The sequence below is a fragment of the Strix aluco genome, chromosome 2 (genome assembly GCF_031877795.1).
Source record: "Strix aluco isolate bStrAlu1 chromosome 2, bStrAlu1.hap1, whole genome shotgun sequence".
Lineage (NCBI taxonomy): Eukaryota > Metazoa > Chordata > Aves > Strigiformes > Strigidae > Strix > Strix aluco.
This window is the reverse complement of record NC_133932.1, coordinates 127,430,555-127,443,308: the sequence shown is the minus strand read 5'-3', so window position 1 is coordinate 127,443,308 and position 12,754 is coordinate 127,430,555. Positions and strand designations below refer to the sequence as shown.

At 46.7% G+C, this 12,754-nt stretch overlaps 1 protein-coding gene across 1 annotated transcript in view; it reads left to right on the top strand.

Annotated features, from left to right (window-relative positions):
- The first annotated feature begins 1,951 nt into the window (after positions 1–1,951).
- FAT3 (FAT atypical cadherin 3) overlaps positions 1,952–12,754 on the top strand; it is a 415,532-nt gene continuing 404,729 nt past the window's right edge. The window contains exon 1 of the mRNA XM_074816293.1: positions 1,952–2,123. The gene's annotated coding sequence lies outside the window, so the exon portion shown is untranslated. The remainder of the gene's footprint in view (positions 2,124–12,754) is intronic.

Below are 12,754 nucleotides of genomic sequence, written 5' to 3'. Positions count from 1 at the left end.
AGCCTCATGAAACCACTATGAGGAGCAGGATCTCCCCCTCCCAAGACAAAGGCTCAGATTTGGACACCCTTCTGGTTCCCCTTAGGAAGGGGGAAGCAGAAGCAGACACACTCAGAAAGCATCTGTGTTGGCCCAGATGCTATCTGTTAGTGCCTTTTGTTCCACGATATGAATTTCTGGATAGAGAACTTTCAAATAATGTGGTTTAAATTTAGAAAGTGACCGTTCAGTTATCAGTGCAGTTGAAAATTACAATGAAATGGAGCCCAGTACCTCCAAAATACTGGTCAAAAGATGATTATCTGTGCAATGTGTGTTTTCTGGAGTTCATGTGCAATTATCAAGCACTATTTTTAGACTGGGTTTCAGGAGAGTTGTGTTTAGTTCTTGGCTCTGCCACAGACTTCCTGCATGACCTTGGGCAAATCGGTTTCTTTCTCAGTACCATCTGCAGCATAATACATTTTCCTCCCACTCTAAATTTGTCTTGTCGATGTGGATTATGAGCTTTTTGGAATAGGACTTCTCCTCACTGTGTTTATTTAGCGAGTGACACAATGAGGCTCTGATCTTTTCTTGTGACTTACAGATAGTTTTTTAATGCAATTGATAATAACCTGCTAGAAAAGGTGATTTGCACAAGATCACCATCTATGACCAATGCAACCAGGTGGTGGGTATAGAATCATTAAATCTACTGTAGATTTTAGGTCAAGCTGGTATCTATTACACACTTCCATTGCAGAACTTTTAATTTCAGATGGTAAATTTTACAAGCAGTTTTTGTGTTTATTTTCCTTCTCGTTTTTCACAGCGCAGACCATGCCCTCCTGCTTTGTGATTATTACCCTGGTCCCTGTGATTAGCGTGCAGTTGCTGGTTGGCTTTGTTTGCTCACTTGTTTTTTCACCTTCACACTAAATTACAGCAGCAGATTGACTGAGGCATGTGAGTGTTTAATGGAATCGGTGAAGGGCACTAGGCTGCTGGTCCTCATGGGGAACTTCTTACCTGTACTCGGTTTAGCAGTTGTGACCTGCAGCCAAGTGAGAGGCATGGACAAAGAGAGAGCAGCAGACTAGAAAACAAAAATTAGTAGCACTTCAAAGATCTTGCAGAGGAGGGAATAGCTGAAGGTAGTCACCTTCAAAAAAGAAATAAAAAACGATGTGAAAGTGATCTCCCTCTTTCTCTCTTGGACAAGACACTTGGTCAGGCAGGGGCCTGGACTCCACCGCTACAGAAGGAACCGAAGGGGTGATCAAACAGGTGCCTCATTACAACACCTATTAAAACAGGCAGAATGGGAACTCGGACCTCAATTCAAAAGCGCAGAAGGCACTAAATATATTTCCTGGCTAGTAAAGCCCAAGCGAGCAGCTCTTTGGAGAGGTGTAGCTTTTGCAGCGGGGTCTCACAGACCTGCGGCTCCGCAGCCTAACTGTGCTTACAGGCAAGTTGCAAGGGCGCTGGTACCGGGAGCCTGCCGAGCGCTCGGAGAGCGCTCACCGGGGGTCACCCTGCGGGGGATGGGGGAAGGGGGGACCCGGCTCCTCCAGCCGCCTCCACCGAGAGCTGCTCCCGCGGCCCCGCTCGGCGGGCAGGGAAAGCCGCGCCGAGGCGGGCAGGGACGGGCAGGGCAGCCGGGGAGCGCGGAGCCGGCACGGCCCGCCCGGCCAGCGCCTTCCTCCGGCGGCGCGACGGCAGGAGAGGAGCGGTGACCCCCGAGGGGAACGGGGGCAGCGGGCGGCCCGGCGCCTTTCCCGCAGCCGGTGACCTTGGGCGAGCCCCCTGGGGGAGAAACTTTTCGGGAGCGGTTCCGTGACCACCCCCCAGACCGGGGCCGGGGCGGTGGGAGCCCCGCGGCGGGCGGGGCCGGGGCGGGCGGTGGCGGCGGCGCGGTCCCTCCCCGCGGGCCGGGGGGCGGCGCGGGCCGCGCTCCCGACAGGCTGCGCAGCGCTGGGCTGCGCTGGGCTCGGCGCAGCGGCCGGGCGGGCATCGCCCCCTCTCCCTCCTTCCCTCCCTCCTTCCCTCGCTCCCGCCGCGGCCCCCAGCGGCGTCCAGGGCCGCATGGAGACCCGGCGCGGGAGGCCGCGGGGCAGCCCCCGGAGCTGAGCCGGCCGGTGCGTACCCGCCTGGGGCTCGGGAGAGGGGCGCGGAGGGGCTGGCGGAGAAACTTTCCGCCGGGCGAACGCGGCGGTGCGCGGGGGCGGCGGCCGCGACTTGGGGAAACTTCTGCCGCGGGGGCTCCGCCGCGGCCCCCCCGCTCCGCCGGGGAAGTGGGGCCGAGCGCCGTGTCCCGCCCTCCGCTCCCTTCCCCGCCGGCGGCCGGTCGCTCTCCCGCTTTGCCCTGCAAGGTGCAGCGGCGGGCGGCTGCCCCGGGCTCGCTCCCCGCTTCGCACCGGGTTTTAGCTCGCACGCAGGCAAGAGCTGTGTTTTCATTTTTAAAATTTTTTCCTCACTGCTTTTTAAGTGTGGTTTGGTTTTTGTGTTTTATTATTTTTTATTTTTTTCTTTCTGTCGCAGGGAGCGGGCGAGGGGAAAGGGGGTGTGCGTGTCTGTCGCTGCTCTTCAGCTGCAGTTGCTCTCGGCTGAGCCTGGGGACTGGCTGCAGCTGCTTGGGCTGGGGAGAGAGGGATGTTACTGGAGGACCTGCCTGTTCGTATTTTATCTCTCTCTCGTTATATGTGTTTTTTTCCCAGATGTGTTTAGAAGGGAAGGCTCGCCTTGCTCTCCCCGCTTGCAGGCACCGGCGCCGGGGCGCTGGCTGGATCTGGGGGGAGCGCCCTGCGCCGGGCGGGGGGAGCAGCCGTGGCCCCCCCAGCCCTGCCGGGCTCTGCTGGGGTGGTCGCTCCGGGCTCAGCGGGGCAGAGACAGGAGGGTCCCCGTCCCTCAGCCCTCAGCATCCCCGGGACACCCGAAACTGGGACCGTGTGGGAGTGCCAGTGAGTGTGTGTCCGTGCCTGTGTGTGTGTGTGCAAGGGATGGTGGGCGCTTGGAGGGAACTGCTCCGGCTGGGCACGGGTTAAACGGGTCTCTTCCCTCCTCTATCTTCTGCTGTTAAAGGGGATAATCCAGCCTGTCCTGCTCACTTTTTGAACCCCGCTGGACTATTTGCAGGAGGAAAAGAGAACCGCGCTGCCCCGAGAAACGCGTTAGTGGGTGTCTTTTTCCGTGTGGGTTTGTTGTTTTTTTTTTTTTTTTAGTTATTGTTCGTGGTGGCTTCGTGCCCTTGCTTTGTTGTTGGGAGGGTAAAGGGTTGCCGAGTGTCCTTAGTCCCAGATCCAATTAAAATAAATGCAAGTAAATGGGACATAAAGGGAAGTCAGCGCTGGCATCCCGACAGAGGCACTAAAGCATCAAGGTTGTTTAAATGGAAGAGACTCGAGGAAATACATGCTTTCCTTCTTACTCATTTGCTTTCCCATTGCAGCGCTGTCAGACAGGCTTAGAGAGGTGCATCGTTTGATCAGGGTTTCGCGGATCCTTAACCAATCTCTGTCCAGCAGAAAGAAAGAAAAAATTCTCCACAGGCACAGGCATTTTAACTTCTCTCTCATTTAGCAAATGCTTTGCTGTATGAAATCTGGTTTGAGTTCTCAGCAAAGGAACTAAAAATCAGGAGGGTGAGCTATGAGAAATGCAGAGCAGAAGTGCTGCACATTTCCTAGCCACAGCCTGGACTGTGTGCTTTCACTGAGGGCTTATTCCTGCTCTGAAGCAGTTGAGGGGAGGGTGTAACTGTTAGCTGGGAAAGCAGAACAAGGCAAAATAGCCTGGCTAGTTCTTGGCTGTATTTTTTTTTTTTCTTTCTCTGCTTTCTGCTAACATACAGGGGTTTTATCCTTCAGTTGAACAAAAAGTTAGTTTTGTTGTTTGGAGAGGACTTGGTGGTGGATGCGAGGAGAGAAGGAACGATCCCTCCAGAGCCAGCTTCCCTTTGGGGAGTGCTGCTGAGACAGAGCTTACAGGTGTGATCTTAGCGTTCAAAAAACACTGGAGTCTTGTTGAGAAAGCCAGGTAGGAGCCAGTGTACTGCAGGGCTGGAAACTATGGATATCCCTCTGCCTGATCCTTTGGTGGTGCTAGTGTTGTAGAAAATCAGCAGGTTGGCTGTACTTGCCTTGAAGCAGCAAATCATACTGTCTTTTTCTTTACTTTTGCTCCTTTTTTTTTTTAAGCTTGATTCTTGACATAGCATCTGTTGGCATCTTAATGACTGTGCTCCATACCTGTGTGCTGATGGTAGGCAGGATGCTTCCTCAATTGTGTTACGTTACTGTGTTGTTACCCTGCGTGTGCAGGACAGCGATGGGGTATAACTCCCCCAGTTTCCCTAAGTGCTGGCTTGCTCTATTCTGACAGGAGGGCTTCTATTCCACCAGGTTATGTTGTCATGGTTTCTACCATCAAGTTGTGCTGTTGTGACCTGATGTACTCTGGTTGAGGGATTCTGTCAGATACACTGAAATGAGCAATTAGGAGAGAGTTAGGGTGTTTAGCCATTGCTCGTTAGGAGCAGTTTGTAGCTGCTGTTCCACTACAGATGTATTTCTGTGCTGAGTTCTCAAATGTCTTCTGACACATGCCAACTGCACTCATACCGCTTGTATTTACAGTCAGGTTTTTCTGAAGGACAGAAAGTTGGTTAGGATAAGGTTTGTTTTAGCATGGTGTGCCAATGTGAAACATCATACTTCTGGATGCAGGTTTGAATCCATTACAGTTTGGTAGTGTCTTAAATTTCTTAACTGATGAATATTTGGTTGCTTATGTGAAGGGTTTCACGACTTCTGCCTGCAGTTCGTAACACAAAAGCTGCTGGCACTGTTAAGACCCTTACTGTGCTGGCTGGAAGTCCCAAGGCAGAATGGGCAGGGAGTCAAAATCGCTGCGACAGAGGTGAAATCCTGGCTACGCTGACTTCAGTGGGAGCTTTGCCATAGATGACAATGGGCCAAAGCTTCAATCCAGAAGTAGTCCTCCCTTCTTGTTGGTAATCCTGGTGTATGCTCTAGGGAAGCTTTTGCTTTTCTGCTGCCACCCAGACTGTGTCTGTTAGTGCAGAGAAGATGTAAGTCTCTTAGGATGTCATGCTGTGCCTTTCACAAGCACAGCATTCCTGGGAAGGAAATCAGGGCAGATACGAGTGGAAATAAAACCCCAAACGTGCACACAAGCTGACTGTCCCGTTGCTCATGTCCTGAGTCATTCCCAGGAACATGGATCAAGCACTCTGAACCGAGAAAGATTAGCTTCTTGAGACTGCAGTGAAGGGAGCTGTCACTGCCTGCAGCCAGTGCATCCCCCAGTCCCTGCTTCTGCATTTGCAAATTATTGGTTTAGTGACAGACATTCAATATGTGAAGCAACAGTACATTCATTAATTCAACCCTACTTAGCCTGTGCACACTGAGTGAGTTTTCTGTTTGTATGTGATCTAGTGAGCTGTTCTCAGAGACACTTCATATATCCAGCATCCAGATACATTTTTATGTTAAATGACAGCAACAAATGGGAAGTATTTGATACTTTTTTTACAGCGTGGAAGGTGTGTGGTACAGAATATTGGAATTTGCATTTAGTCAGTGCTGGTTGAAAGCTGGTCCAGATCATGGCCATGTAATAAAATAACAACAACACTGGTCTTTTCAACAGGAATGCATTGCTTCAGTTTATTATATTTAGTGGCATAGAAGAGGACTTGTTGATATACAACAAAAATGTTGACTGAAATTGAGGTATTTAGATCTGTCTGATATTTTTTAAATTTTTATTTTATGGTGGAAACACTTTGGTGTCTGTAATTCCAGTGCAGACAGTTTTCTTTTACAGTGCATTCTTTTACCGTGCATTCACCCCAGACTTTTAGGTATTTTGCTCATGTGTGATGGCAAAAGGAATGAAAATATAAATTAATGTGGAACTGAGTAGCCTGTCTTCCATGTGCATCCTTGTGTCCTTAGTATAAGAGACTTAAATAAAGAGAATATCTTAAATGGTTATAAATTATACCTTGTTAGTGTCTCTTAGCTTGTTTGCTGTGAGAATTTATGCAACTAAACCAAAACAGTCCTAATTCTCATTTAATTTAGATAAGTGCATAGGCCTCATTTTGTCCCAGTGTAAAAAATTATAGATATCTTAACAGGCATCAAATCAGACCCCGAAGTCATACTAGTGATGTTAAAATCTGGATGAGTATATCAACGGCAAGTAAGTTTTGGGTGCTGTTAGTACTGTCAGGATGCAAAAGATGGCAGTGCTGTGAAGAGGGATCCGAGCAAACCCCACTGGGCTGCCGTGCAAACCTCTGCTCTGGGATCTGCATGGACTTCCAGCTTCTGGATTTGTTGGGTTTTTTTATAAATGCAATTCAAAAAGTTGATGAGAACCACTGATATATCCTTTGCTCTGTGTGTTGTCTAAAACCTAAGTATTGTATTCTCTTTAGTGCTTGGACTTGAGGGCTGTGCCGGGAGCTGGAGCCAGGACTTGCCAGGTCCTGGAGTAGAATATGCACCATGTGATGGTTTGAGAGACTCACTGTTCTTAGCTTCACTTCATATGAAAACTGCAAACTAGAGAGTCATTTTGGGTGAAATTGGTGTTCCATGGGATTAGTAGCAAGGCTACAACTGATCTCAAAACCTCCTGATTTTACTTTTTTTTTCTTGAAAGAATCAAGAGCAGACCTTGATGTGAGGCATGTAGGGTTTTGTGTTGGAAAATTCTCCATTGTCTTATTGAGCTGCTGTTGATTTTGCTGCTGTTCTTGGTGCATGAGCCTGGCTACTATAATAATTATACCTAAGCGTGTCTGTGCCTGTACTGCCCATCATCCACAGTAAATCAAAGCATGGACCCCGCAGGCACTTACAGTCAGTTAACACAAAAGAAAAACACTAGTGGCTTTGCTGGGGAGAAAACAATATTTTATTTTTTTTCTCCTGGATGATGACACTACTAACTGTATGGCTTTCAGTGCGTGAATGTAACTTCCTTTGACATCAGTGAGTGTTGCTTTAGTCATTACACACATGCCAATGCAGTGCAGCCTCTGCCATAGAGATTTGATGGTGCTGGTTCTCCACTCCTGCAGAGTCCATGGCTCCGTCCCTTGGCTGCAGAGCTCGTTGGAGAGACGCAGCAACACGTGGGGTGGCTCCTCTGGGCTGAAATCCTCCTTCCTTCGCTACTGTCTGAGTGGCTTTTTCTATGCTTTAAAAGGCATGTGTGATTTTTTTTTTTTTTTTTTTTTTTTAAAATTAGTTTTTATTTTTAAATGGGTTTAGCCTCCCATCCTGAGATGTGTTGGCCTTTCCAGGCAGGTGGCCATCAACAGGCTGAGTAAGGTCACTTCTGTCTTCAGTGGAGCTGGTGCTGGTGTTTAATGCTGACTGTAACAAGAGTTGGTTTTGGACCATTTAGGGCATTTAAAATCCTGCCCTGCAGCATATCCAGATTCTTAGCTTGGTCCTGTAGAGCATCTGGGGAGGGAAAATAGTTTCGATGACTTCCTGTAGTGCTGGTGAGAAATGGTCTGTCACCAGCCCTGGAAATGCACAACACAACTTGTCTCTGCTTGCTCTGTGCAAACTGGCTGTAAATAACATTTCTTCTGTGTCTTCAGAGACTTCAAAGATTATTCCAGCTGTTGGAGGAAGCCTAGTGAGAGAAGGTAGCTGCAAGTTTAATTGTAGCTTCAGGACTTGAGCTAAATCAAAATCCAAACAATCTGATAAAAATTACGGCCACTTGAATGTTGTTAAAGGTTAAAAGTGAGCCCTCTTCAGAACAACTGTTAATGTTTTACATCTAAAAATAAAGGAGCTTATTAATATTCCTAAATAACGTTGAACATACATTATATTTTTGCCTTCAAACCATCTGAGCACTTCTCATGATAATGCAGATTAAATTTAGTGACAAGTGCATATAATGACAGCATAAATGTCAGTTTTGCTGTCAGATGTGTTGCACTGATATCTTTCTAATATTAAATGTGATTATGTCCCATATTGCTGAAACAAATCACAGCACCCAAAGTCTTAAGAGGATGTGGGGTTCTTTTTTTGTTTGTTTGTTTTTCTGAAAGCTGGTGTTTGAAATTCTTTCATTTGCATCCTCTAAATGGCGATTAAATAACTGCAGCTCATGCTGTGGTCAGGTGAGTTAAGTTGCTGCTTGCATGGGTGCATCTTTGTGCTGTGATTGCATGCAAGGTGGAGTTGCCAGCTTGTGTTGGGGTGACCTAGCTTTATGGATTTTCTCTGCAGTGCAATGCATATGATGGATACACTGGCAGTCCATAAACCCAGAGCTGAGGTTTTATGTGAACATTTTTTCCAGAGGCTTACTATGATATTTTTCAGTCAAAATTCAGGCGCTGTTGTTCACTGCTAGGCTCCTTCAAGGGAGCCTGATTGCTGGTTTCCTTTGGAAAAGACCAGCCTTTTTCTTGGTTCCCGTACTTTGGAAAAAATGTCATTTTCTGTTACTGCTTTGCCCTTGACAGTGGGTGTCCATATTATTGTAGTGGTCCAGACCTAGAAAAAGCATGTGCTACCCAGAAGGAAATGTTCCTCTGGCAAAGAAGCTAGAGGATTGGGTGGAACAACGGTAATAATAATTATTACTATTGTTATTTTAAGCTGGAGGTTTTCATTCAGGGCCAGGATGCAAACAGAGTGAAAAGGCAGCTGCTACTTCCCAGTAGTCAAAAGGCTTCAATGTTATCAAGTACTGAATAGCTGGACGGTGACATGAGGGATGACACACAGATGAGGGACAGCGTGCTGGTAAAGCATCCTAGCACATCTGCTGCTTGCCCAGAGCAGGGAGGTTGGATAATGCTGGAGCTCTTGTGAGTTTTCATGGAGCAGGCTGGTTTTAAAGTCTTCCTATTGACCTTCCACGTGTGGACACAGCTTTCTCCAAATGATGTGTGAGCTTTGGATCACCTCTGATGCATTGGATGGGGTTTTTCCGGCTGGCCTTGCTGCCCTGCAGAAGGCTGCTGGCCCGCTTCCCTCCGCTTTGCACGGCAACATCTGGTTGGGAGGTTCTTTACCCAGCATGGTGTGTGCAGGGAATATTTAAAGATGCCCACAAGGCTCCTTTGGTGTGGTTTATTGCATTAGTAAAAAGCATTGTGATACAGATCATTAGGACTATAAGCAAATATTCTGTGTGCTTTTGCAGCCATATCGTGAGGTCAGGAATAAATGGCGAGGCATGTACACTGCTGATGGGGCTTTGAGAATCGCCTCTCGCCAATACGTGATGCGTCTGTTTGGCAGTGGTTTGTCTGGGCAAATTTACACGGTGAGGTTTAGCTGGATTCATGCTGGGGTCCTGGTTCTCTGAGCTTGCACAGTGCACGCTTGGGTGCTGCTTTGGAGCAAACCAGCGGATAACATAGACACAGAGAGCCTGAAGGGCCTGCTGGAAATGAAGCCTGTGGTGACTCCCTATGGGTTAGTATGGTATAGGGGAAAAGACCTGCATACTATGTTAAAGCAGCAGGATGTGGGGTTTTGTTTCTTTCTCTCTGCTTCCTCAGATGTTTCTGTAAATTGCATCCTGGAACATCCCTCCCAGAGCTTGTTTGATGACAGCTCAAATGATTCTTGAGCATTAATAAATATCAGTTGATTCACTGCTGACTTTTTCAGGTGTAGGGTGTGAGTGTGGGAAGACTAAGGAGAAGGTGAAAGGGAGGAGAGAGAGGATTTCAAGATGAGTAAGGAGTGAGTAGAGGGTACTTCCATGTCTGGGCGTGGGTTAACGAGCATTGGGGAGCGAAGGATGGGAAAAGAAACAGTGGGAGGGTGCTGGTTTCTGATGGTGGTGACTGAGTAAAGGAACATGGAAGTTTTGGGGTTCTGGACTATGCTAGGTACCTGACAGGGGAATAGGGAGAGGGAGAATGATGGATAGGGAGTTCTAGCTATATTAGCCTTTACTTTAACTGGTTCTGGGATGTTTTTTTTAAGCTCTGTTAAATACCTGAGATTTTCAGCAGGGCTAAAACAACATACTTAATGTATTTGTTTGGTGTTCTTAGATTGACAAGCCTAAAATGTGCTTTCAGACTTAGTTTTTCATTAGCTAATTGTATGTACAAGCAGAAAGTATGTCTGCACATAGATTCTGGGAGACAGTGATGTATGGAGCATCTGGCTGAGACCGAACCAGATCTGACTCTTACCAAAGTGTTGGTAACTTTGGGCATTTTTCATCCCTTATATTATTGGTTTGTTGTTTTATCTGTAAAAATTACAATGATGATAATAATTAAAGGAATTTTACTACCTATTCCCAGAAGCTTTGAATAAGTCATTATTGTGATAGGCAGACAAAAGCTAAAGGAGCATGTTTATTGTGGAAATTCACGTCACTTCTCTCACTAACTCTTCTGAGAGATTTCCTTTTGGCTTAATGATTTCTTTGCTGTGCAAGTGCTTCTTAGACCAAGCGTTTATAAAATGAATTTAGCATCCCATCACTCCTGCAGATATAACAGATCTATCATAGTCTGCTTGTGGTGTACACCCTGCAAGGGGCTGGTCTGCCCAGTGTACTGGCCTGGCTCACATCTGCATCAAGAGGATCATTGGCAAGAGGGGGGAATCTGATGCATCCTGCAGTGATCTCTTCTGCATATAATTTACCCTTTTCACTTTTGTTCCTTTTCATCTACTGTGTGCTCTTCCCCCAGTGCTCAGCCACAGTGAGACATCCCCAGTCCATGTGCCAGCATGGAAGAGAGCTAAGCCTTTACGTCAAAAGTAATCTGTCTCCTGATTGATGCATTGCTGTAGTCTTAGGAGCACAGTTACTCAGCTGAGTAGTCCTGTTGGATATGTCAACCCTGCATCTTGAGGGTCGTTCAGATATTGCCATAAGGACCAGAATTGCTCTCTAGCAGCCAGAGGTCAGTCCTCCACCAAGTCAGAAGCTTGTGAACCCAAGTACACGTGGTGGCCACTGGTGCTCCCAGGCGGCTGGTGGCTTGCCCAGCAGCCATGTGCAGAAGGCAGGCCACAGAGTATGCTGTGCTCTTGGCCATTCTTGCAGATGACCTTCAGGGATTATATGGAGATATGCACTGGCTTTAATAGGAATCATTAAGCAGGAATTATGTAGGTCATTATGCTGTGTGAAGTGGAAGTTCTTGTGCAGTGCATGTGTACACTGAGGATTGTGACTGGTACTGTGGTACATCCTTACAGAGTTTAAATAATGTTGCTCTTAGGTGTTTTAAAGTTTTTCATAATAGGATTGGCCACCTTCAGGGTGCACTTTATGCGTGGGCTATCTTTATTGTGCTGATGGCATAACTATATTTGTTGCTGAAGGTTAGCAGAAGTCCTAATTTGTACTGTCCTCTTGGTTAAGTAGTTCTCGGCATTTGTGGAGTCATTTTCAATCCATTGCAGTAACGCTGAGATTAGAATCTGATTCTTTGGATTTCAGACAAAAAGAATAGTGACTTCTGGTGAATGTTCGTTTCCCTGCCAGTAGAGGCTGGATGACTTAATCTCTGCATATATCAACACGTTGATCAAGTTTCACAGCAAAGTATCCAGGGGTAACTATAACAAATATTTAAAAACGTAAGCCTGGGTTGTAATTTAAGGCCTTGCTTGGTTATACAGTTCCGAGAGTAATGGGGATGACAGCTCAGGGCTGGATTTTAGGGTAGTTTTATCTGCAGTAATATTCAGCTGTAGGTCCATCAAAACAGCCTTCTAAAGCCAGAGCTGCCTGTGGCATGACATTTGATCAAATATGCCTTAATAAAATCACTGCGAGGTTCCACATCCAAAGGAGAAATCAAGTCTTTGAGTGTCTCCCCTTCAGATACCTGTTAGGAAGTCATAGCGCTGAGATTGTGTGAAAATGACAAAGTTGGATTAATTCTGGACATCTTTCCTGAGGGAGAAGTGGCTGGTTGGTTTGCTCTTTCCTTCCTTCTCTTTGGGTGATGCAATGAGCGTAAGGCTGAAGCTCATCTCCTGGGTGGAGATAGGAGCAGAGCCCTTTGCAGTGATTGCTGAGTGACTGCTATTTACAGAACAGGATTTTAAAGCCAATCATCATTCAGAGTTGCATGCCACGCTTTGCAAATGGAGGTACTTCAACTGTTTATTCCAGCAGGTCGACCCCAAGTGCAGCTGAGAGGAATCAGGAGGTTGTGGAGATCTACATGCAGAAATGCTGTAGACTCTACTCATCTCTTCTTTCCCCTTGCCAGTTAGAGCCTTTCATTTGAAGTAATGTTATTTTATCATAAGCCAAACAAAACCACAGAATTAAGCTGAAAACATACCAGACTGTGGGTTTTGAAACTATCAGTCATTCTGTTAATTTTAAAGAAAAACCTCTTCCTAGCTTGTTTTCCTGTACTGATTCTTTTTTAGCTCGTAGCATCTCTTCCATGGCCATTCATGAGTTGCCTCTGACACTGGACCACTGGGACAACAACAGGAATAAGTGTGGGTTTTACCACCGTTTCCAAAAACAGTACCTCTTTCCTCCCTAAGAGTTTGGATCCTGAGTAGAGCAGACTTCATCGCTGGCTGCATTGTGAAACATATAAAGTTTTGGCATCTTCTGTAATATGCAGGCTTTCCAACCAGAGATATTCACTTAGTAGTTATGGAATGAAGAAATAAGTCTGGAGACCAACAGTTACCCCCGGGAAACTGTTTTACCATCCTTGTTAATGCACCGGGGTTCTTCCCAC